This window comes from Manis pentadactyla, chromosome 9 (genome assembly GCF_030020395.1).
Source record: "Manis pentadactyla isolate mManPen7 chromosome 9, mManPen7.hap1, whole genome shotgun sequence".
Classification (NCBI taxonomy): Eukaryota; Metazoa; Chordata; class Mammalia; order Pholidota; family Manidae; genus Manis; species Manis pentadactyla.
In genome coordinates this window covers 72,228,872-72,250,992 of record NC_080027.1, presented here as the reverse complement: position 1 = coordinate 72,250,992, position 22,121 = coordinate 72,228,872, and positions in this window count along the sequence as shown.

Sequence of the window (22,121 nt, the reverse complement as noted above, 5' to 3'; positions counted from 1 at the left end):
AGCTTCACTTCATGAAAATTTGTAGAAATGAGATACCAGCCCTTTGAGGCACACTTTCACTTTCTGCTCAGGCTCATTCCCAGGAGTGTCCTATATCCTTGATTCATGTTGCTCTTGTCCACTTTCCTGACCCTCACTCATACCTCTCTGTTTCCCATGATCCAAAACCCACCTTCCCTGTAGAATCTTCCCCAGTTCCCTAAGGAATTCTCCCTAAGATACCAAAATATAAACTTAAAGTAAGTTGAATTACTAAATGAAATGAAAATGAAAATTTCAGTATTTATAGGTCAAAATGGTCCAACATCTACAATTTTATAGGGTTCTACCTAATTAATAGCAGGCAGCAGTGCCTACGGTATGCAACATTGGCAGCCCAGGGAGGTTGCACTTCAGAGCCTGTGAGGCTGCTTACTATTTCAGAATCTGCAAGGCTCTGTGGGTCTACCTTAACTTTGCTTTTGACTGATGGGCCTCCCATCTCCAAGTCTGATACCTTTTTCATATGATCCAGAGACTTATAGTTTGTACCTAGTTGAGACAGCTCCAGAAAGGAGTTTTGAGTTCCCTTCCAACCAAGAAACTGCTAATTTAATTTAGCAGGATCTTATTAAATAAGAATTACTAAATAGTTGTGCTTAATCAAACAGCCTAATTATCTTTCAAAATCAAAAAATATATGAGCCCTGTGACCTATCAATTCCATTTCTTGGTATACCCATACTCATGCAAAATGTGTGTATATAAGAAAATTCACTACTGCTTTGGTTTGTAATAGCAAAAGACCATTTTTAACTGATTAAATAAATCTGGCACATCAATACAGTGGATTGGAAAAGTAAAACGGTGTTATGATATGTTACCATTTCCATGAGGGAGTAGTAAAGAGAATATGTGTGTGTGTACATGCCTAATTGTATGAATACATAGACTATCCCTAGATGTATACACAGACAATAATAGTCGCCCCTTGGGAGGGGCAGTGGGTGGAACAGGGAAAGAGGAGGAGACATCTCTCAGTGTATGCTGTTTGGTACATTGTAAATTTTTCTACCATGTGCATGGATTACTTATTGAAAAGTAAAATTATTTTTTAAAGTAGGTTTTTTTCTTAAATGAATAAGATTGAAAACAGAGAGCACAATTTTACTTTTATATTGACTGAAGGAGGAATCCCCCATTTACTCCCATGTAATCAGGGTGACCCATACCTTATATTCACCTGGTTCTTTTCAAGAAGAGGTTGAAGTATTTATGCAAAGGATCATTCCTCTCCTGGCATGAAACTCCCAGACCACTCAAAAATTTTCTAAGTTACTCTTTCAAGGCTTGGGTTAGGGGAAAAGGTGGGGAGAGGGGGTAATTTCAGGGGGACACAGTACATATCAAGTCAATTCACCATAGATATAAAGATGTAGAGATCTATATATTCTTGTAAAGCACTAAGAACATTGGCCCATGGCAAATGGCCCCCCACAAATTTATACTATATTCATGTGCTTCTAGAAAATTAAATTGAGATTTTTGAAAGCAGAACATTCTTTTGAATAGGCAACACATCTCCCCTATAATTCTGAAAGCAATTTGAGCCCAAATGTATAAAGATTTCCTATTTACCACCACTTTCCATTAAGTGTTATAAATCAAGCACACCAAAATCTGGGATAATGTTTTTCAAGGTTGTTTTACTTTTAATTTGGTTCTCTGCCTGTAACAGCTAATTGTCAAGTAAAACTAAAACTAAGATGATTCCTTATGTAAAGGACTGCACATTTGATCTTTATGCAGATTTTAGACATGAAGCCTTCTGAAGGGGGAGAAAAAGAAGTCAAGTGATAGTTAAAAAGAACCCAACCAATTATGTGTTTGTTTCGGCAGCTCTGGTGCTATAACTACTCAAATTTTCCCTCAAAACAACCCCAGTGGCCTGAGCAATTCATGAAACTTTAGAAGAAGCAATGAAAAGTAAGTTTATGTTATACTTTGGTTTTCCCAACTGGGTTTTCCTTCTGAAAAACACTTAAGCAAATAGTATTAGAATATCCTCAAAGTCTCTGGCAGAGTAACTGCTGAATGGATCCTTCTGCATCTTCAATCAAGGATGCCATCTGCCCCACTTCTCCAATATCCCCAAGTTTCCTCATTGTTTAAAGGAAAATGCAAGAGAACAATTAATTGTATTTAATCAAAATAAAAACAGAAATTGAAAACTAATGGGAAAACTGTATGCAGCATATATATGACAAATGGTTACTATTCTTGATAAATAAGTACTCCAAGTTTTTAATGACAGAAGAGCAAGAACTGACCATAAATATATTAAAAATTGTGAAATTTTATTACTAAAGAAATACTAATTAAAATAGGTGTCATTTCACCTATCAAGTTAGCAAAGAAACATGAATGTTACTATTCAATGTCTGCTACCATATTGGAAATAAACACTCAGGTATTTTGCTATGGAATTGTAATTCTATACTTTTCTTAAAGGTATTTGTGGAAGTTGTGTCAAGAATTTTACAAAGTACAAATTCCCTCAACCGGCTGGTTTCACTTCGTGGAATGTATTACATGAAAACATATAAAGATATGTGCAGAGTTAGCCATAAGGAGGATGATCATTGCACTATTGTTTATAATTGCAAAAATATTGGAAAGATCCTGTCTATCAGGAGAAAACTGGCTGGTTAAATTCTATGATGTACCAACCAAATGAAATGCTTATTAATATTAAAAATAATATACATGATAAAATGGTAATTAATAATTTTGAGTGGAACTAAAAGCAGTATACAAAACTGTGGCCCATATAAATGCAAAGCATTTCTAGAAATATATCCCTCCAAAATGTCAATGGGATTTTCTTTGGCTTGTGGGATTTCAGTATTATTTTTTTTAACTTTTTTCTTTATATTTTTCTGCATTGTTTGATTTTTTACTGTAAACATGTTAATTTTACAAAAACAAAAAAGCTCTTCCTTTAAAAAGTCTAAGGAATAAATGAACCTCCTTTGAAAAGCATCTACTATATGTATGGAAAGATTCATTTTCCTTGAGGCTGTTTACTACCCACTAACAGAACTGAGCATTACTTTTACTGTGTGAAGTCCTATGAATAAATCTGTAGGTGTTCTTTTCCAAAGACCGTCTGGAAAGATTAATCTGTGGTTTTGATTTAAGAAATGAGATCTATTAAGTGGTCTTAAAAGATCAAAGTTAAGTATCATTGTTCATGGAAATTATTGGTGCTTTCAAAGTCCTGAGCTTCAGCAAGCCTGGCTTTCTCTTCCTTTGCACTTTGTTTTTAAATCAGAGAAAAGGCCATGGGAGGGAGCCCTGTAAGGTATCATCCGTGCATCCCACACATTTGTAATGAAGGCAAATAGACCTTCTAAAGTTTGGAGTTTGAGTGAGCCATTGAGATGATAGTAGGGCTTTGATTTTGTGATTACAATTAAAGATCAAGGTGAGCCCCCATTGCCTGAAGACATTCCCTGATGGAAATGAATAAACACTTGGCTCTAAAACTTTTATCTTGCTTGAGTGTAAATAGAGCATGTTATCAGCCACCAGCGATGTCGTCCCTGAGTAGCAGTGGACTGAGGAGCAGACTTTAAATCAAAAAGGAGACTGCCCCAGCGCCTCTCATCAACCCTTCTTCCGCTGGGCTCCCCAAGGAGCCAAGAGAGTGGGTGTGGGGTGGGAGGAGGAAATCCCCCTTTAGGCAGCCAGCTCAGCAGGAGGTGCCCTAGAATTTAACAAGGTGTCAGGTGTATTCATTGTACAGAGATTCTCATTTGCCTCTTCCACTGTTTGACAGATTGCTTCTTTACAGACTTCCAGAAGAAGGCAAACTGCTGGGAAGGGTGTGGGGAAAGAAGAACACTCATAGGCTGCTTGCTGGTGGGAGTGCAGATTGGCACCTGATTTGGGGAGGAGGGACCAGTGGGCAATGTCTATCAAATTTTTAAATGGACATATAGTGTGGCAAACAGCCTCATTTCTAAGAGTCTAGGTTCCAAAATCCCAGCACAAGGGTATATGTATGGAGAAGCATATTGCTGCACTGCTTGTAATGGAAAAAGTTCCAAACAACCTGAAAGTCCGTCACTGCAGGACCATTGAAATAAGGTATGTCATACCCATACAATGGAATCCTGCATAGTAAAAATGAAATGCTATGGAAATGACTTGTAAGATATCCTTGTTAAACGATTCCCCTTGAAAAAAGCAACCACCTCTATTTCCTTAAATAAGCATAGATTTTTTTGTGTGTAAATGTCTAATTAACATTGAGCAGGCAATGCTTTTTCAACGAATTTGAAAGATTATATACTAAATAGTTAATAAGGATTCTTCTGAAAAAGGATGTGGTTAGGATTGGAATAGAAAAAGTGGAAACACTTCCTCATAAATTTCTGTTTTATTTAAATTTAAAATTTTTCCTTATCAGGCTGTTATTTCTTAAATGATATACTTTTTAAGGGACCAAACCTATGTTTGTGTACTCAGCAGTGCAGGCTGAAGTTCTGTTCAAGGTCACACGAAATCTGTGTCCTCTTAGCTCCTCCCAGCCCAGAGTACATGAATGCTGGGGGGAAGGCCAAGGTGCGCACCTCGAGATCTGGTGGTTCAACTGAGTTTTGAGGCAGCTGTTCATCACAGCACAGCAAGGTAGCTACTTGTTACTGACCCTGGAAATGAGATCAGAGTAGGATCACCACTAAGCTGGCAACCTAGATCCCAGTAACAGTACGATTTCTCTGAGCCTAATCTGTCCCCGAGGCTGGGGTAGGGCTAGCTCACAGTTGAGGGCCAAATGGTCTTCCATACAGGATGGAACGAAGAACCTGTGGCAGCAGACAGAGTAGGCATTGCCTCAGGAACCTGGATCTGCATCCCAGCTCCAGCACTCTCTGGAGCCTTGAGCAAATTTCTCAACTAATGCAATTGATTCTTACAGCCTCTTCAGCTTTGGGTAGGCAGGCTGCCCTAGGGGAAGTGGGCTAATTGTGATGTTAGGAGTCCTGGAGCCAGTTCTCTCGTCTACCCTCTGAGTGGCCTTGAGAAAAATCACTGCAACTCAGTGCTCAATGCTCTCACTCCTCTGTTCCTCAGCTGTAAAAATAACCCCCAAATGACTTTGTATCTATTGAACAACACATTTTATAAAGGTGCTCTCAAACTCTAACATGCAGTAATTATAGACTATATAAACAAGGGCTGATAAGCCAATAAGCCAAAACTCTTAAAGTTTTGGGTGGCCTTTGGCTGATAACTCAGTGACAGGCTGTAAAAAGGGCACTTTGAACATGTTTTTGAAGTCAGGATGATTATGGTGGGAATCATGCCCTGGTTGGGCGGCATTGGACACTCCCACTGACCTTTTCATTAGGCTGTTCTCCTCTGTCTTCCTGAGAAACAAGAGTATGCTTCCTGCCTTTGACGTGGCCTCCTGGAGCTTTCTCCTGTGGCCTTGTGTAAAGAAGGGGGTTTAGTAGGTACTGCACGTAGGAGAACCCAATTTGGCCGTTGATATTTATTTACAAAGCTCTGCTGACAGAGTGTTGTTCTCCCTCTTTCAGTTCTGTCAATGTGGGAAGAACATGAATGTCCAGGAAAGCCATGGCAAGGCGAAGCGGCAAAGCCACGGCCCCCGCTCGAGGACGTCACTTTCTGTCTCGGCCCAGGGCTAACAGCTGATGGGGGCACTTGCCATTGGTTTCCTTTTTTCTCTTTCTTTTATTTTACACCCCATTTTATAAATAAGAAAGACAAACAAATGGAGAGGGTGAAAGAAGAAGGAAGGAAGAGAGGGAAAGAAATGGGAAGATAAGTGGCAAACCTGAAAGATAAACGAAAGAGATGGCAGGGAGGACAGATGAAGCATTTGGAATGACCGGAGAGGATGGTCCCACAGGGAGGTAGTGAATTGGGAGTCACAGAGTCTTGACATTCCTAGAGGAACTAGGACATGGGAGGTTCGGGAGCCTGTAGACCGGGTCCACGTACTCATCTGTTCCCATGTCCTTCCCCTGTCCCTCCCGTGTCCCAGACCTGTCCTTCTCAGGTCTGTTCTCAGCACAATCACCTCTGTCTTCTTCTTTAAGGGAACCACTCACTTTCCTTCCCTGGTACTCGGCTTTTCTTCTGTAGGCCTCTCAGGAGGCAGCTGCTTCTCTCCATGCCTCTCACAGACCTATTCCTTCTGGCACTTTCACACTTGCCTCTCCCTCCTCCCTAAAATTCCCCCAGCTTTGACTCTTTCATGTCATCAGACCATAGCATCTACCATCCTGAACTGGTGGCTAAATTCTATAGATACCCCAGGTTTCTCCCCTTCATTCTTTGAAGACTGTAGCTCCTGTCTTACCGTCCTTCTCTCCAGCACTGATCCTGTCCTAATTCTTAGGAATCTCAAAATCCATGAACCTTCCAGTGCCCTGGCCTTTCAGTTCCTTTGCCTCTGCTCCAGCCACTCACTGCTGTGTTCTTGCTCTAGATACTGACATTAATTTCACCCCTCCATCATTTCTATTTCATCCCACTTACCAATCTTTCCAGGCTACTCCACCTCTTCCTATCTTTCCTGGGTACTCCATCACGTCGACAATCCATTGACCCACTAAGATCTAAAATTCTTTAATACCACTACCTCTTCACTGGCCTGCACCCAACAGACCTTCATTTCCTTTCCCACCCAGTCTAGATTCCATGGAATCATTCTCTTGTAAACATAAGTAATTCCCTTGCCCCCTCTCCCTTCACTTTACTGTCCTTGCCAAAGCCCAACCCTGGCCAGACCCAAGTCTCTTCTGTCTCTGCACCTGAACTGTACCAAGAGAAAAATGTATCCCAGTGAGGCTGACTGGGCCCCCAGAGATGCCCAAAAACCTGTACAAATGTCCAACTATTCCATGCACCCATTCCCTAGATGACTTTTGCAGTTTTCCCCTCTCACCTCAAACCCACAATTCCTCTTCTTCCATCCTCACTCTAATATGATGCCTGACTACTTCACTGAGAAAATCAGGAAAGCACAAGTTCCATCTCCACCACATCTACTCCATTATATCTGAATCCACACACTCTGCTTTCACCCACTGTTGTGGGCAGAACATGTATGCTACCAACCAAAGTCTTTATTTATGCCCTGTATCCTATTTCTCCTTGCCTTCTCACAGACCCCCTGTAAGATTTTCCCCTTTCTTTTCCTTTCTTTTCTACATCATCAGTTTTCCTTCTTCATGCAGCATTTCCCATCCAACCAACATGTTGTTCATTTTCTCCCATCTTTAAAAACAAATCTTGACTTCTACCTACTGCCTTATTTTCCTGTTCCCTTTTGCAGCAAAAATCACTGTTAAAGTTTATGTACACTGTACTGCCTCAAATTTCTCTCCTCTCACTATGTTTCAACTTCACCAACAAGATTTTATTCCTACTATTTACCTCACCCAATAGTTCATGACAAGTTCCCCAGTGACTTCCACGTTGATAAACCGAATAGCCAACTCTCAGTCCTTACCCAACCTAACCTATTTATAGCATTTGATGCTGCAATTGCTCACCAGCTGACCACTCTCTCCTTCCTAAAAGACTTTATCCACCTGGCCTCCTGTGTGCCACTCTCTCTTGGTTCTCCTCCCACCATCCCTCCCAGCTGCTCTGCTCAACCTCCTTTCCTGACTTCCCCATGCCAAGATCCCTAAACATCGACATGCCCCAGAGTTTTATCCTTAGACCAATTCTCTGCCTGCATTGACTCCCTTGATGATTCCATCCAGTCCCATTATTTTAAAAATGATTTCTTCATTAACAATTCCCAAATTCAAAAGGCTGAACATATCCCTGAACACCAGACTCATATATCCAACTCTTATTTGACATTTCTGCTTGGATGTCTCATCGGCATCTCAAACCTAATATATCCAATGCCAGATTCTTTACTCTCTCCATAAACCTCCTCCAACAGTCTTCTTCATCTCTATAAATGGTAAATCCATTCTTTCAGTTTCTCAGACCAAAACCTTGACTCCTCTTTCTCTCACAACCCTATCCAATGCATTAAGAAAAAAAAAACATTTTAATACATGCAGAATACAATCATTTCTCACAACTTGCACTGCTACCATCATTAGCTCTTACCTGGATTGCTGTAACAGTGTCCTGACCACATTATGTGTTATTGTGGATATAGCTGGCTCTTCACCACAGTTCATTGTTCTTTCTCTTCTTTGCATGCGAGTTGCTACACTTCCTATTTCTACTTAGAATTTGCTGTGGACATGTGACTAAATTCTGGAAAAAGCAATGCATGAGGAGGGAGGTTTCAAGGCACACCTAAGGGTGTGGCTCCTGCATTCTCTTTTCACTTCCCATGAGCCAGAACCTAGAGGAACCTGTGAGCCATGTAGACAAAGTGACCTAGGGGATAGAAGATTCCAGATGTCTGAATGATCATATAAAGCAGAGCCGCCTGCTGCCCTGAAACACATATATCAGGCTGATAGGTGAGAGATGAGTAAACTTCTATCTTCTTTAATCCACTGAATTACAGAAGCTTAGGCACTCTAATTAATACAGGCACCTCAGGTACAGAACCAAAAACATACAAGCTTTTCAAGGGCTTGAAAAGATGTTTGAAATCTGTATCCTCCCTCCAAAAATAAGTAGCTCCAAAATATGAAAACCAAGTTGCAAAGTCAGCATTAATAAATGAATAAAAAAGTTAACATTATGTGAACACACCAGATGTAATTTAAATCATATGTTATGTATAAATATAATACAGTTTAAAGTATAAAAACAAAATGAATATTTCATTCCTAACAAAATTCAATATTAATATTCTTTCAAAAAAAAGTTTACAGCGAATAATTATGCTGAGGTGTGGGCACATTTTATTATTTGATATGATGTGAAGTTGGGCCTCAAAGTAAAAGTGCTTTGGTCCTGGGATGGCCTTAACTGATGCTGTCTCTGCTTTTTACTAGCTGAGTTATTTCGGTCAAGTCACTTAAACTCTGAGACTCAGGTTCCATCTCCTATAAAATGGGGAGAAGGCAGAAAAATAATACTTATTTCACAGGTTTGTAAGGAGATTCAAAAAGTATACTTCTGCAGTATTTGTTTTTAAAGATGGGAGAAAAGTGGTTTTGCAAATACTTCAACTACATTATGGGAATATATGGAATGAATGCTATTACATTATAGGTTACCGTAGAATCTCAGGGTTTGAAGGGAGTCTAGAAGTCAATTAAGCAAGTAGAGCTCAATGCAATAGAATTATCTGGAGCTTTTTAAAACACAACTGACAAGGTCTCTCTCTCCAGAGTCTCATTAAGTAGGCCTTAGGATTCTGTATTTTTAAGCTCCCTTATACACAGGAAACTGGTAATATTGGCTTCCAATGGTTAAGAACTGGGAGGTTGGATGATAGAGTAGAAAGAAGAATTTTCATAATATTTAAAATTCAGAACCACATGACTTTATAATTATATGTAACATGTAACCAGATTAAAATTATTTAATGCATCACCAATAGACAAACAAATGCTCTTGGAAGGATTCTGGTATAGCTGACCCTGCAGGGAAGTTTGGGGGATGTAGGTCGATTTTCCCAGCCAACCATTCATGCAGATGTAACTTCCACCACATGCCAGATTCCACTTGAACATTCCCAACGTCTTCACTCACCCTTACCTTACAAAGCAGCCCATCCACTCGTCAGATAGCTGTAATTGCAAGCATATCATTCTGTGCAAGTCTGTGTTAAAGAGGTGGATGCTATAAACATCATTATGGAGGTAGGGGCCTGATTTAACCCACAGCATAACTGAATTCATCTATGATAGTGAGGGTCTTGATGACAGGGTTTATTGAATATGATTCTGGTGGGTTTCTGTCTGTCACCAAGACAGAAAACTGGCACTGATTTTATTTTCAGATTTTTGCTTGACCTACTGATGTGATTGTGGCTCTGGTTATCAGGGAGCTTTCGAAGTGGGATATGAGTCCTTGTTTAATCAGCATTGTGTCTGTCTTGTCCCTGATTCTTATTATCTAATGCAAATGGGCTTCCTTATTACCTAACATAGTAGCTTCAAGCAGGGAGAGCCAAGCAAAGTGAAGCTACAAGATTCAAGCAACTGAGCACTGTCTCATCCTAGGAACTAAGATTTCTTGGTAAATAATATGTCAATGCCCCAATCCAAATGCACTTCAATAACCAGAAGAGAGAAGAAATCACTCTGAAAGAAATAAGTAGGAATTGTTTTATTTTGCTTAAACTTGGTTCCATGATTTTGTAATAGAAACCAATCCTTACAATCCAAAAGATGCATTAATTTCCTACTTTACCCCCTCTCTACTACCAAATTCCTATTATTTGTTCTCATATGAATGGTCTGAAACTTTCAAGTAACAGAAAGGTTGTTATCAATACTGCATCAGCCCCAGATGGATTAGAGGGAGAATGATGCTTCTGGCTCTCTGTAATCCCTTCATGGATTCCAGGATTCTGAGCTTCTCCAGGGAATGCGGCAAAGCCATGGGAAGTCCCCAGAGGCAAGGCGTTGCAGGCTGCTTGCTGCTCTTGGGTTCAGCTGCCAAACACAGGAAAAGTAAGGTAGACAAGAAAATGAGAGGAAACTCTTTCTTGCTTGCAGCTCAGAAGTGGGTGATAATATGGGCTGTTCCTCCTGAGGTCCTGATGCCTCCTAACTATAGCTTGTCAGTCTCTAAGGAACATATACTTCTATGTACGTGTTCTGTTTTCAGACCAAACCCCTAAGCCGTCCGCTTCAAGCAGCCTCATACGGAGTCAGAGATGTGTACTAATGTTGCCTCCAGTTCAGGTTGTTTCCAAGTCCAAAAATAGATTTGAGGGAAGATTTGAACAAAATCTTTATATTCTCTGTGCTTGAGTTCCTTTAAGTTGAATGCCTTTGCCATTCACTTTCATCAAGAAATTGAGGGAAATGGGTGCAGTGGGATTTGTAAAAAAAAAAAAAAAAAAAGGCATATTGTAAAGACAGAACAATGAGATGTAAGGGAGCCATTCTTTACTCTTTAAAGCAGTAATTTATATTTATTGAAATTCATAGTACACACATAAGCTATGGGAAGACATAAAGGGAAGACAGCATAGGTGAGTGTTCCAATAGAAACACAAAATAAAATAACAGAATAATGTTAGCTGAAAACTCAGATTCCTTATATACACACAAAAAATTAGGATCACAAGCAATATTATGGGCAGGTCTAACTATTTTTTTCTGCTTTCAAACGTTTTTGACAGCATTGCATGGGACTGTATTAAATTCTCAGTATTATGCTTTATTTCATTAAAATGAATTTGCTATAAACAAAAGTTTTCAGCCTTAATTCTCACAAGTAAAGAGTATTTTATTTTAAAAAGGACTTAAGGATGCCCAAAATGTTTCATGTAAAATATTCATTACACTACAGGAGAATAAATACATTATAGGTGCTCTTCCTAGAGCATCCAGACCCTAACATGGCCACAACTGACATTAACAGCATGAGTATTTAAAAATCAAGAATAAGATATTACACTTTAACAACAAAAACAGAGTTGAAATCAGTGCTTTACTATATCTGTGTTTAGAAATACTGTCAGACTCTAAAGTCATTAGGTATATCAATATTGAGGGATGTTTGGTATGTATTTTTTGAAAAGCACAAATTCAGTGATGTGTTATGTGTCTTGAAAATGTCTACTTCATTTTGGATGAAACATTACATTATTTGCATTACATACAGAAACTAAGGAAAACTTAGAATTTCTATATTCCTCCTTATTTTAGTTTCTCTGAACTTTGCATTGTTTCAGAATATTTGCTTTGTGTTAAATACGGACACAGGGAAATTAAAAAATTCCCACCAGATACACAGAAGAGCTAAACAGGGGTTTAATTTTCTCAAAAATTTATTTCTACTTTTGCATACTTCATGGACACACAATGCAGGAGAGGTAGAAGAGGTAAGAGAGAAACACGGTGAAATTTGATCTTGCCACAAGCCCAACAAAGGTCCGTAAGATGATTTTTTCTTCCCTGCAAACAATTGACAAGTAGCAGTGACCAAAAAAAAGTTCTTAAAATTTGGACAATCATTTGAGAATGCTTTATTTCATTACACAAATAAAGAGAGGTGGGCACTAGTTCTATGGGCTTCCTCAGCAAGGCGAACTCGAACACCCGAGTTTTGAAACTGTGAACTACAGTATTCCATAGATGACTGTGCCTGGTGTTTTAAAGGCCCCTGCAGAGCTCTAGTCAAAATATTTACATTCCTCTCAGAAACTGTAACGCCAGGGAAAAGAGAAACATAGTGAGAAGATGAATCAAAAGAAAAAACTTTCCTTCCCGGCCGCGAGAAAAGGCGTCAGGCCGCTGGATCTTCTCCAATGACAGTCGTGTCCTCTTCGTCTGGATCAGGCGTGGATAGCACACCTTTCCGGAGAACGCTGGTCTATGGCAGGTGCACTAGAATTTTGTCAAAACTGGGGTCGTATCAATTTCTGAAAGCGTGTGGGTAATAGAAAGCCGTAAGTGGGCGTATTTAATCGTCCTTAATGTCCCCGGCGCACGGCACCAGCGCTGTAAGTAGATGGGTGAGTGATGGGCACGTATATTTTTTCCATAAAGTGCAACCACTGGTGCAAAGTGAGTCAGACCCGGGCACGGAAGCTGCTCGAGGCTGGGCGGTGGGAATGGGGTGGGAGTGGAGGAAGGAGCAGGAGGGGAGGGTGATTAGGAAGGAAATGACCCGGCTCCGTCCCTTCTGTTTTCACAATCTGCGTCACTCTTCTGCACGCTCCGAGCCTGCGGCGGGCGAGAGGACGGCCGCTCGCGCCGGGTCAGGCCGGGCGCCCGCGTAGCTGTCTCCTTCCAGGAGCGGGGTCCTTCGGCACCGAGGCGGCCTGCGGGAGGCCCCGCAAGAGAGGTCGAAGTGGGGACTTGGATGGAGCCTTGGGGCCAAGCCCAGAATGCGGAACTTCTCCCATTCCGCGCCCCTAGGCGGGGCGCGAGGCTGGGAGTCCAGAAGCAGGACCTGAAGCCGCCACGCAGTCCGGCCTAGGCTCACCCGCGGCGGGGCTGCTGCCGGCGAGGAGGCGGCGCGGGGCGCGGAGACACTTCGGCGTGCCGGCCTGAGGCCGCGCGACTCCTGCCGCCAGGGTTCTAGCTAGAGAAGCACCTTCTGACCAAGCATTAGTAGTAATACTCCATTACTCCTGTTCGAACAAGTTAATGTAAGGGTTGGGCTGGGAGGCCGCGGGGAGGAGTCACGTGCGTCCCCGTCACTGCGGCTCCCCTCGCCTCTCCGGTTCGAGTTATGCCATCAAGCTAATATATTGTGACTGCTCTTCTCTCCTGTGACAAAGGCTTGCAGCTGCCTCCAAATCAATAGACGTCAAAGAAATATGAAAACAATCATGACACAAAACTTAAATCCTGGCTGGAGCCTACATAATCAGAACTGTGCTTCTGTTCCCCAAGCCGCCGATTAATTTATCCCAAAGTTTAGTAAAATTTTTATTCCAGGACCTTTTCCCCACCAGATCCCGCTACATCTGTCGGGTTTGTAATGTAATTTGTAATTACTGCCCTTCATGTGGTCCGGTGCCTTGAACCATCTTTAATTAAAAGCATAATTAAGGGAAGATCTAAAGAAAGACAATTACCAGATGGTCTTTCTTTCTTTCTTTCTTTCTTTTTTTTTTCTTCTCTTTTTAAGGCTGTAGTTTCGCGGAGAGGGGAGCAGGGCGTGTCCCCGCGACCCCGCGCCTGGAAAGAGGGCAGTGGGGAGATTTCCGGCCGGGGCGCATCCCTGCTCTCCGGGCTCTAGCGTAGAGGCTGCGCCCCAAGGTGAGCGCCAGTGTCCCTGCGGTACCAAGGGTCCTTGGCTTTCTCTGCTCTTCCCCTGGCGTCTCCGGGCATGGGAGGCCGAAACAGCTTCCAAATCTGCGTGAGGACCCCCGGTACCGGTCCCATCATGTCCTGAGTGCTAGCCTGGGAGCTCAGAAGAAGAAAGAAGGGAATGAATGACACAAGGGCTGAAAGTGAGGAGAAAGGAAAAGGGAAGGCCGGCTGCCCCCGACAGGACAACCTGGCGAGGGTGCCCCCAACCTAGCCCTCCCTAGACCCTAGAGCTAGGTGAGACCAGGGGACCCGTCCAGTGCGGGTCCGAGAATACCTGGGGACCACAGGACAGAGGCGCAGCGCCATCGCCCGCAGCCCCGTCGGGTAAAGTGCTCCCTTGACAGCGGTTGTCTCTGCTATCGCCTCGTCGGTGTCCACTGGTCCCTGGAATTATCAGAACAAGGTTGAGGGGAGGAGGAAACAAACCCATTTTCCACCCCTATCCTACCCCCCACGTCTCCGAAATGAATAATGCAGTCAGAAGCTAGGATTTCTGCATTAGCGCAGCATTGCCCCTGCGGCTGGCACGAAGATCCAGAAGTCGGATAATGGAAATTAAACTGTTGTTGTATTGCAGGGATGTCATTATGTGACTGTTCATATTCAAAGTCAGGCAGCAATGAATTGTAATCATTTCAATTATCTTCAATACACTTTCTTTAGGACACAAGTTGTCAAAGATAAAAAAAAAAAAAAGTACATTCTTGCGGCTCTGTGAGTCCATTTTCCAGACGGTTTGTTGCTCTTCCTGCCTGATTTGGTTTCGGCTTTTATTACCCAGCCTCAGATTCTCTTACAGAGACTCCGGCGGCGTGAGCGAGCCTGGGCGGCCCTCACCGCTTCTCTGGAGCGGCTGGCCGGCTGTACGAGTCCAGAATTGGCCTCCGCGCGCCTGGCGCGCACATTTTGGTTGCTTTCAGGTTTAATTAACTTTGAATAACAAATTTGCCTGGAGCTCTAGATCTGGTGCCGCCTTGGGAAAGGGGGCCGTGGTGTTATATTCTGCGTCCTCCTCAGCCTAGGAGGGTGGGCTGGCTGCCGCAGCTTGAGCCACCGGAGGCCAGCACCGTGCATCCGAAGGCACGTGCTGGGCTGTGCCCGTGCCTCCGAGATCCCTAAAAGGCCCCGAACCGTTTTCTTCATGCCTGGAGGAGGCAGGGAAGAGCCGAGACCGACGAAGCCTGCTCTCCTTTGTTTAAACTACCCCCAGCCCCGTGCTCACTCACTCTTGTCCCTGAATGTGAGGCTGTGGCGAGTAGGATGTGGTGTCGTCAGGCGATGGCAAAGAGCCCTCCGCCCCCAGCCTGGGCACAAAGAGTAGGGGTCGCCTTTGAAGCCCACGTCCAGTGCGCCGATTAGGACTAATCCCGATCTTTACACTAATATCGCCTCACGGCTTTTTATTATACTCATTTGGGAGGAAATGAGCTCTTGCCAGGCAAATACTACCCCGCGCCCCACTTTTCATAGCTGCGCAGGGCCAGAGCCTGAACAACCCTGCGGGCAATCCCTGAGCTACCGATATTATATTTGTGAAATGTCCTTTTGTTGAAGCTTTTAACACCTTCTTATAACGAATCATTTGTTCTTTTCTCTTTAATTTTGATAGACAATTAGCCATCAGAGATACACCAGTTGACTGTAACCGAGCATTAAACTCGCTTTTATGTAACGCTAATTTAGCATAGCTGCTTTGTTTAACTTTGCTATATAAGAACCAGGTTTTTGTAGCAAAAAAAAAAAAATAGGTGTAATTTTATGTGGGGCTTCATTTCTTTTGGCCTTGTACACAGCAAGCCCTCTCCTCTTTGTGAAGCGTTCTGCTGGGGCCTGACGCCATTTCCCGTGCCTAGCACCTGCAGGCTCGGGGGGGAGAAAGGGAATTAGCATTGATATAGATTTAGTTGAAATGTAATCTCTTAAATCTGTCCAAGATTCGGGGAGATAATTACACTTTCACTGAATTGCCAGGGGTCAACGTCTCAGAGGACCTGAGGAGTTGATTTACTAACAATAGTGTTACATAAAAAATGGCGTTTGAGATTATAATGTTAATAGCTGCGGTCGCTGGGGAATGTGGCCGGGTCCAACTAATTCCTTGTAACTTGTGTTTTGCCTCCCTTTCCTCCCCTCCCCTTCTTCTCGGCTCCGTCTTTGTAAAGATTCAGAGCTTCGCGGTGTTGGACTGTGTAGTATGGGGTTGACTCTCTTTTTCTGAGTGCTCGTGGTGACCCCAAGACTGGGCTCTGCCCCACGAGGACCAGGAAGAGGGCGCGAGCTCCCGGCACCACGCAAGGAGACGCAGGCAGGAGCAGAGCACAGGCAGCAGAGGCGACCACATAATGGGGAAGGAGCGCCCCGCCCTCCCAGGCCCGACCTCCCCCGCCAGCTTGGAACCGGACCTGCCCTACTTCCAGCGGCCCCGAGCTCCCGTGCTGTACGGGGATGAGGCCCTGTTCTACACCCTACTCGCCCGCCCAGGCTGTGCTTCCGGCCCAGCAGCCTCCGACCTGGGGACGTTCACTTCGCGCCGCTAACTTTTCGAAGTTCCAACTAGAGTTTGAAGGGAGGTGGAGACCTAAGTCCTGATAGGGATTGACAATACCGAGTAAAACTGCGAAGTTCAGATTTTAGCTTGGGGTAGGGAGAGGAGTGGCGGCAGCCTTAAAACTAAGATGTCAGTCTGTTTTGCGTGGAGACGGTTAAGCGGTTTACGTTCCCTTACTTGTCAAACCCGCGTCAAACTTTACTACGTTGGTCCCCATCCACAGACCCTAGACTCGATCAAAAATCCCATGGTCGCTCCTAACTTGTAGCCCCGCCGGGTAAATCTGGCACTTTGCCCTTTATAAAACCCCACTAACCGTACTTGAATGGCCTCAGGCCATTCAGGGATGCGCCAACCAGTTCATCCTGACCCATGGGCCAAGGAGGAGCCCCTAAAACTGTGTACAAAAGTCAAGGGATGGATAAGGAAAAGCAACCCCTCTCCCTGGACAGGACCAAAGAAAGCTGGGTTTGTGGCATCCTCCAGGGCTGCGCTAGGCCAGGCAATCAAAGAAGTCCAGAGCCTGGGAGTCCTCAGGACACACCAGGGTTCAGTGGCCTAGGCCTGGCCCCAGGCCACGGTCATTGCTGATTAATACCCAAGTGCAGCACCTTGTATTCTCTCTCCTAAGGGTAACTTCAGAGGGTGAAGGTGGGGGTGGGAGGCACCTCTGCCCTCTATTTCTTATTCCCATGCGGTGACTTGGGGAGGTAGAGAACTGGGTCTCTTCATGTCACATCTGGGCTCAGGCCTTCCCCCACTTTTCGTTGAGCTGAGAGCTCTGCTTCAGTGAAGAAAGGGTGCTGGAGCCATGACTTGAGAGGAAAAAGAGCTGCCCTTCCACCTAACACATCCTCATCTACCTTACCAAACCCGGTGGCTGGCCAGGCAACCATGGCCCTTGGGTGCCCTCTGGGCTCACCAGCGATTGCAGCTGGAGAGGCCTGGGCACCCAGGCCGTTGGTGCTAGGGGGTTGCTGCGCATCACTCATGTTTACGTGGGTACCCCCTTATCTTATATGTAACAGCAACATATATGTTAATTGAAAACTTCTGAATTTAAAAAGATTGTGACAAGTTATAATTTGTCCTGTCAGTGCCTGGAATCCTTATTTATCTCTTTAGCTTGCCACCCGCTCTTGCCTGTCAGCTAACAGCTTTCCTAACTCGTTGACTTCCTCACTCATGGCACGGAAATGACAAATGTGCTGCTTTATCCGTACAATTTATTTCATTATTGTTGCCAGCACGAAGCATCACAATCAATCATAAGGAAGTCCAGTTGGCAGGTGTCAATCTTGGTGTGTTTTTGTACCTCTCAGTCTATATTTAATCCAATTATAAGGGTCACAGAGTAAGTGCCAATCCTCTTGTTACAACTCACATCTTATTTAAGATTTAAAGTAAAATAAGTCAGCTCGATCACTTGGACCTTTTTGGGGGAATGGAAGGGATGCCTTTGAAAACCTCTATCTCTCTCTCTCTGTACCTTCTCACCTCCAGTTTAAATTATGCAGCCATCCCTTTTTATTAACAAGTTGCAGGGAATCTGAGTTTTGTGAGCATCTGTGTGCAAATGAAGGCTCTCGTTGTTTTGCTAAAGTAGAAACAGGCTTAATGATGAGAGATCTTTCCGCTCATTGCCCATTCAAATACAATTGTAGATCGAACAGCCTTGTCACGTTGAGAAAAAGTGAATTTCTAACATCCAGGACATGCCTGTCTACTTTCAGCGAATTGCATCCAATCACCCCCAGGGAATTCAGCTAATGTCTCAGTCTCCACCCAGACAAGGGAGAGAAAGAAATCAAACATGGTGCCACAAACTGACTTAACATGAAAATGTTTAGAAAGAAAGGAAAAGCAGTTTTCTCAAATTGATTATAATAAAGATTTGCTTAGTAGGAAAGCAACCTGGAAGGATTTGGAGGGTTTTTTTTCCCCAAAATTTCCAAGAAAACTTTATGGTGGGGTGGAATGGAGAGAAGAGAAAAGAAATTAAGCATTCCCTTGAATAAGAGCAGTAAAATAATTGAATAGCACAGAAATCACAGTATGGCATATAATCACACTATAATGCAGTTAAATATTATCTTTGCTAAATATTCTCCTTTTTGATGCTCAGGTTCACAAAATATCCCTCCATTTCTTATCTAAAATAAAAACATTGTTTAAAAAGCTTGTCATTTAAAGAGAAGGAAATGAAGGGGAGGGAAGAAAGAGCAAGAGCCACATGGACTGCCCACTAAATTGAATTCATGAGATACTATACAGATTCTGGCTTGTGCAGCTTTTTGAAAAGACACACAATATACACAATATTTTTTTCTCAATTATTCAGGGACTTTCCCCTCCTTCTCTATTAATCTTTATGCGGAAACTTTTTATTAAAACCCTTTATAAATTAGTACCCACCAGGAATATTTATTTTTAAAACAGAAGTTAACAAGATGTATTATAGTCAGACTTACTAAAATGAAAAAAATACTGAAATGGAAAATTGCATTTCTACTTCTCAATTGTTGGGAGATCCAATGCCCATTCTCAGTGAAAACGCAAATACTAACTCAACTCCCACCTGCCCATTAGCACTTATCTGGCGGGAGGGGCTCTGCCAGATCTGGAAGCTGCTTTATTTGCATAAAGTAAGGGGTGGGAGAGAGAGAAAGGAAAATGCCTTGGATAAGAACAGCAATCTCAGGCTGCAGCTCCAGCCAAGGACGGATCTCTTCCATTCCCTTCTCCTTCTCCTCTTCCAGCCAAGCCTCACTCTCTAATCTTTCCTCTCCCTCCCTTCATCCACCAGTATCCGCTACCTCAAGCCCTTCACCCCCATCTCCACTCCCCACTTCTCCAGTCTGGGCTAGAGGGAAAGCTCTGGGCCTCCCCTCAGTCATAGGCGGAGCAGACCAGGGAGCCCCCGGGAACCAGCGGCTGTCCATCTTGCTCACTACTACTGTGGAGAATAGGAGCTTGGAACTGTCCTGAATGTCGGACAATTTCAGTCTGGGCTAACCTGAGCCGAGGGGAAGCCTGGAAGAAAAGGGATTTCTTTCCCCTTTCTGGCCCCTTTGCACCCCACCTGCAGCCAACCTCAGGTTGCACTCTGCCTCCCCGGCTTCGAGTCATCGATGACTCCCCTGGGCCACAGGCGGTGCCCTTCTGCCCAAGCCGCTAGCTTGTGCGGCCTAGAGAGTTTGCTTCTCCCCAAGCGGGACAAGCCCAGGCCTTGTAGGCTGGGCACCACGAGGGACCAGTTCGGGCTGAACTGCTCACAGTGCTGGTGGCAGGCATGACTGGCAGCGACCCCCAATCCTCCACCCCAATCCCATCATCCCCCCAACCCCCGCTCTCTGGCTCTGGCGTTCTGGGAGGATCTCCAGAGTTCTCCACAGCCGCAAGCTACCCGGGATACTGAACTTCGGCAGCGGCTCAGCTTGTACTCTCCCGGGTGGCGACCCCAGCGCGGGCTTCCTCCCGCCCTTCCTTCGGTGCCCCGGGGCAAATGGAGAGCTGCTCCGGCGTTGGCCGGGAGCTCGGAAGGACTACTAGCCCTGCCTCGCCTCCACGGCCCAGAGCTCCTGCGCGGCCCTAGCGCGCCCTTTATTGACTGCCAGATAAGCAGGCGGAGGCCGTGGCGTTTCCAGCGTCGCTCTCGAGCACCCTACTGGGTTGCAGGGATCCGTGCACACTTAATGGCCTGGACTCCAAACATGACCGGAACAGTCTTATTGGCGGCCTCCGGTCTGGCCGGGTGGGGAGCGAGCCGCCTGCAGAAACTAGAGAGCTAGGAAGGCCTACTCAGGCCCGGGGCCTATCCGCAGTCCAAACTCCAAGGCAGACAGTGGAGTGAGAGAGATCTTAGGACATCTGGGGCCGGGGGCTGGACCACATCCTGCAGGGGAGCTAGGTCCCTTACCAAGAAACTAGGTCACGGAAAATGGCCGATGGCTGCAGAGAAAACACCTCCCTGAGCACCACTCCCCAGCGGAGACTGGCTGGGGAAACCAGAACCACAGTACATCCTGGTCCAGATTAGAACGGCCATGTGGGGTGGTAGGTTCTCCTTACCTCAGACACAGGAAGAGCAGGGGATTGGGATGGGGAGAAGTGTGGGGAACGTTTGCAAATAAGTAAGAACACCACGCTTAGATCTCTCCTCCAACAGGCTCCCATTCTCCCCACCTCTACCCAGCCCACAGGGCCTCGACGGGCTGAAAAAAGAAAAAAAAATCAAGTACGGCAGGGAGCTGGCCTGACCAAAAGGAGTGGACTGTTGGGCTGCCTGGAGTCGCATCCCGGCTGGTTGCGAAGTCCCACACCTGTCCAGGTGTCCCGGCGGCCAAACAGGAACCGCTCAACCTCTCGCGCCTCGGTGCCATCTGTGCTCCTCTCTCCCTTCGCCGCCCGCACGCGAGCAGGGTTCTCAGGAGCTGGCTCTGTAGCCCCTCTCCCGACCACGAGTGCCCCTCTGAGCCACCACACACACGCGCCCGGAGGTAGCGGAGCTCAGCCTCTCACGAACTGCCTGAAGACAATTCCACGCTCCACCACTTCTCCTGCCACATCATCAAGCGCCCCTTGGCCCTCCAGGCTGGACCTCTCTCTGTCACTTCCAAGTTCCAGACACGGATGAGGGCAGAAAAGGAAGGGATTGGACATGGAGAAACTCCCCCCTATTTGGGGAGCAGAGGGAAGAAAGGAGAATAATAATGTGGATCTAAGACTCCATCCCAAGATAGCATGTCCCAGCTCCGCTAAGCCATCTCCCAGTCCACAGCGGGTGCGAGGGGAAAACAAGCACAGACCACTAGGCCAGTTTTCCGCCGACTCCTCCCCAATTTCTGCTGTTTCTTCATTCCAGGAAGGGAAATCTTGACTTCAGAATCTAGGACTTCCCTATTTTCCTCCTGTAAGCCACAAAATCAACAGTTAACCCCCAAGTCAAAGATGAATAAAACCACCTGCATTTTCTATGTAACTTTCAGCTCAAGGGAGCGAGGGAAGCCCAGGTAGGTGCCGTGTAAAGATCCCTTCACTCGAACCCAGTGAGGTTAGAGAGTGAGGTTAGAGAGGACTTTGGCCTAGCCTCAGGGAAAGGATCGCTTGTCCTGTCCCCGGACTCCCCATCTGTGTCCGGCTGGTGACTTGTAGGCGCGAGGGCTAGATTGGGGTACCCATCTTTTCTCGAGTGCCTCCAGAAAACGAATTCTGCCAGAGACCCCTCACAATGCTGGCGCGGCCTCCGAGTGCCTCCGACGAAGTGACTCCCTCGGGAATCAAAGGAGGGAACCCGATGGGCATCCGGAAAGGTAGCTGGCCAGCCTAGGGGCAGGAACCCGCTTGCCAGACGGGGAGGACTAGCGCACTCTTAGAGGGCTAGTTTCCTTGGGGTTGACTACTCCCTAAAGGAGGGCGAGGTGAATCGGGGCCATGTTGGGCGTGGGCAGCCACGGCCCAGGCCCTGGAAGGCCACTGTAGGGCAAGGAGCAGGCCGTACTCAGTGGGGAGGAGCAGACTCCCGCCGAGCCCAAGCGCTTGTCTGCGCCGAGTTAAACTCAACTCTGGCTGCATGACGTCACGCGGGTCTGTCAGCCAATGAGGACCGCGCTGGCATGGATATT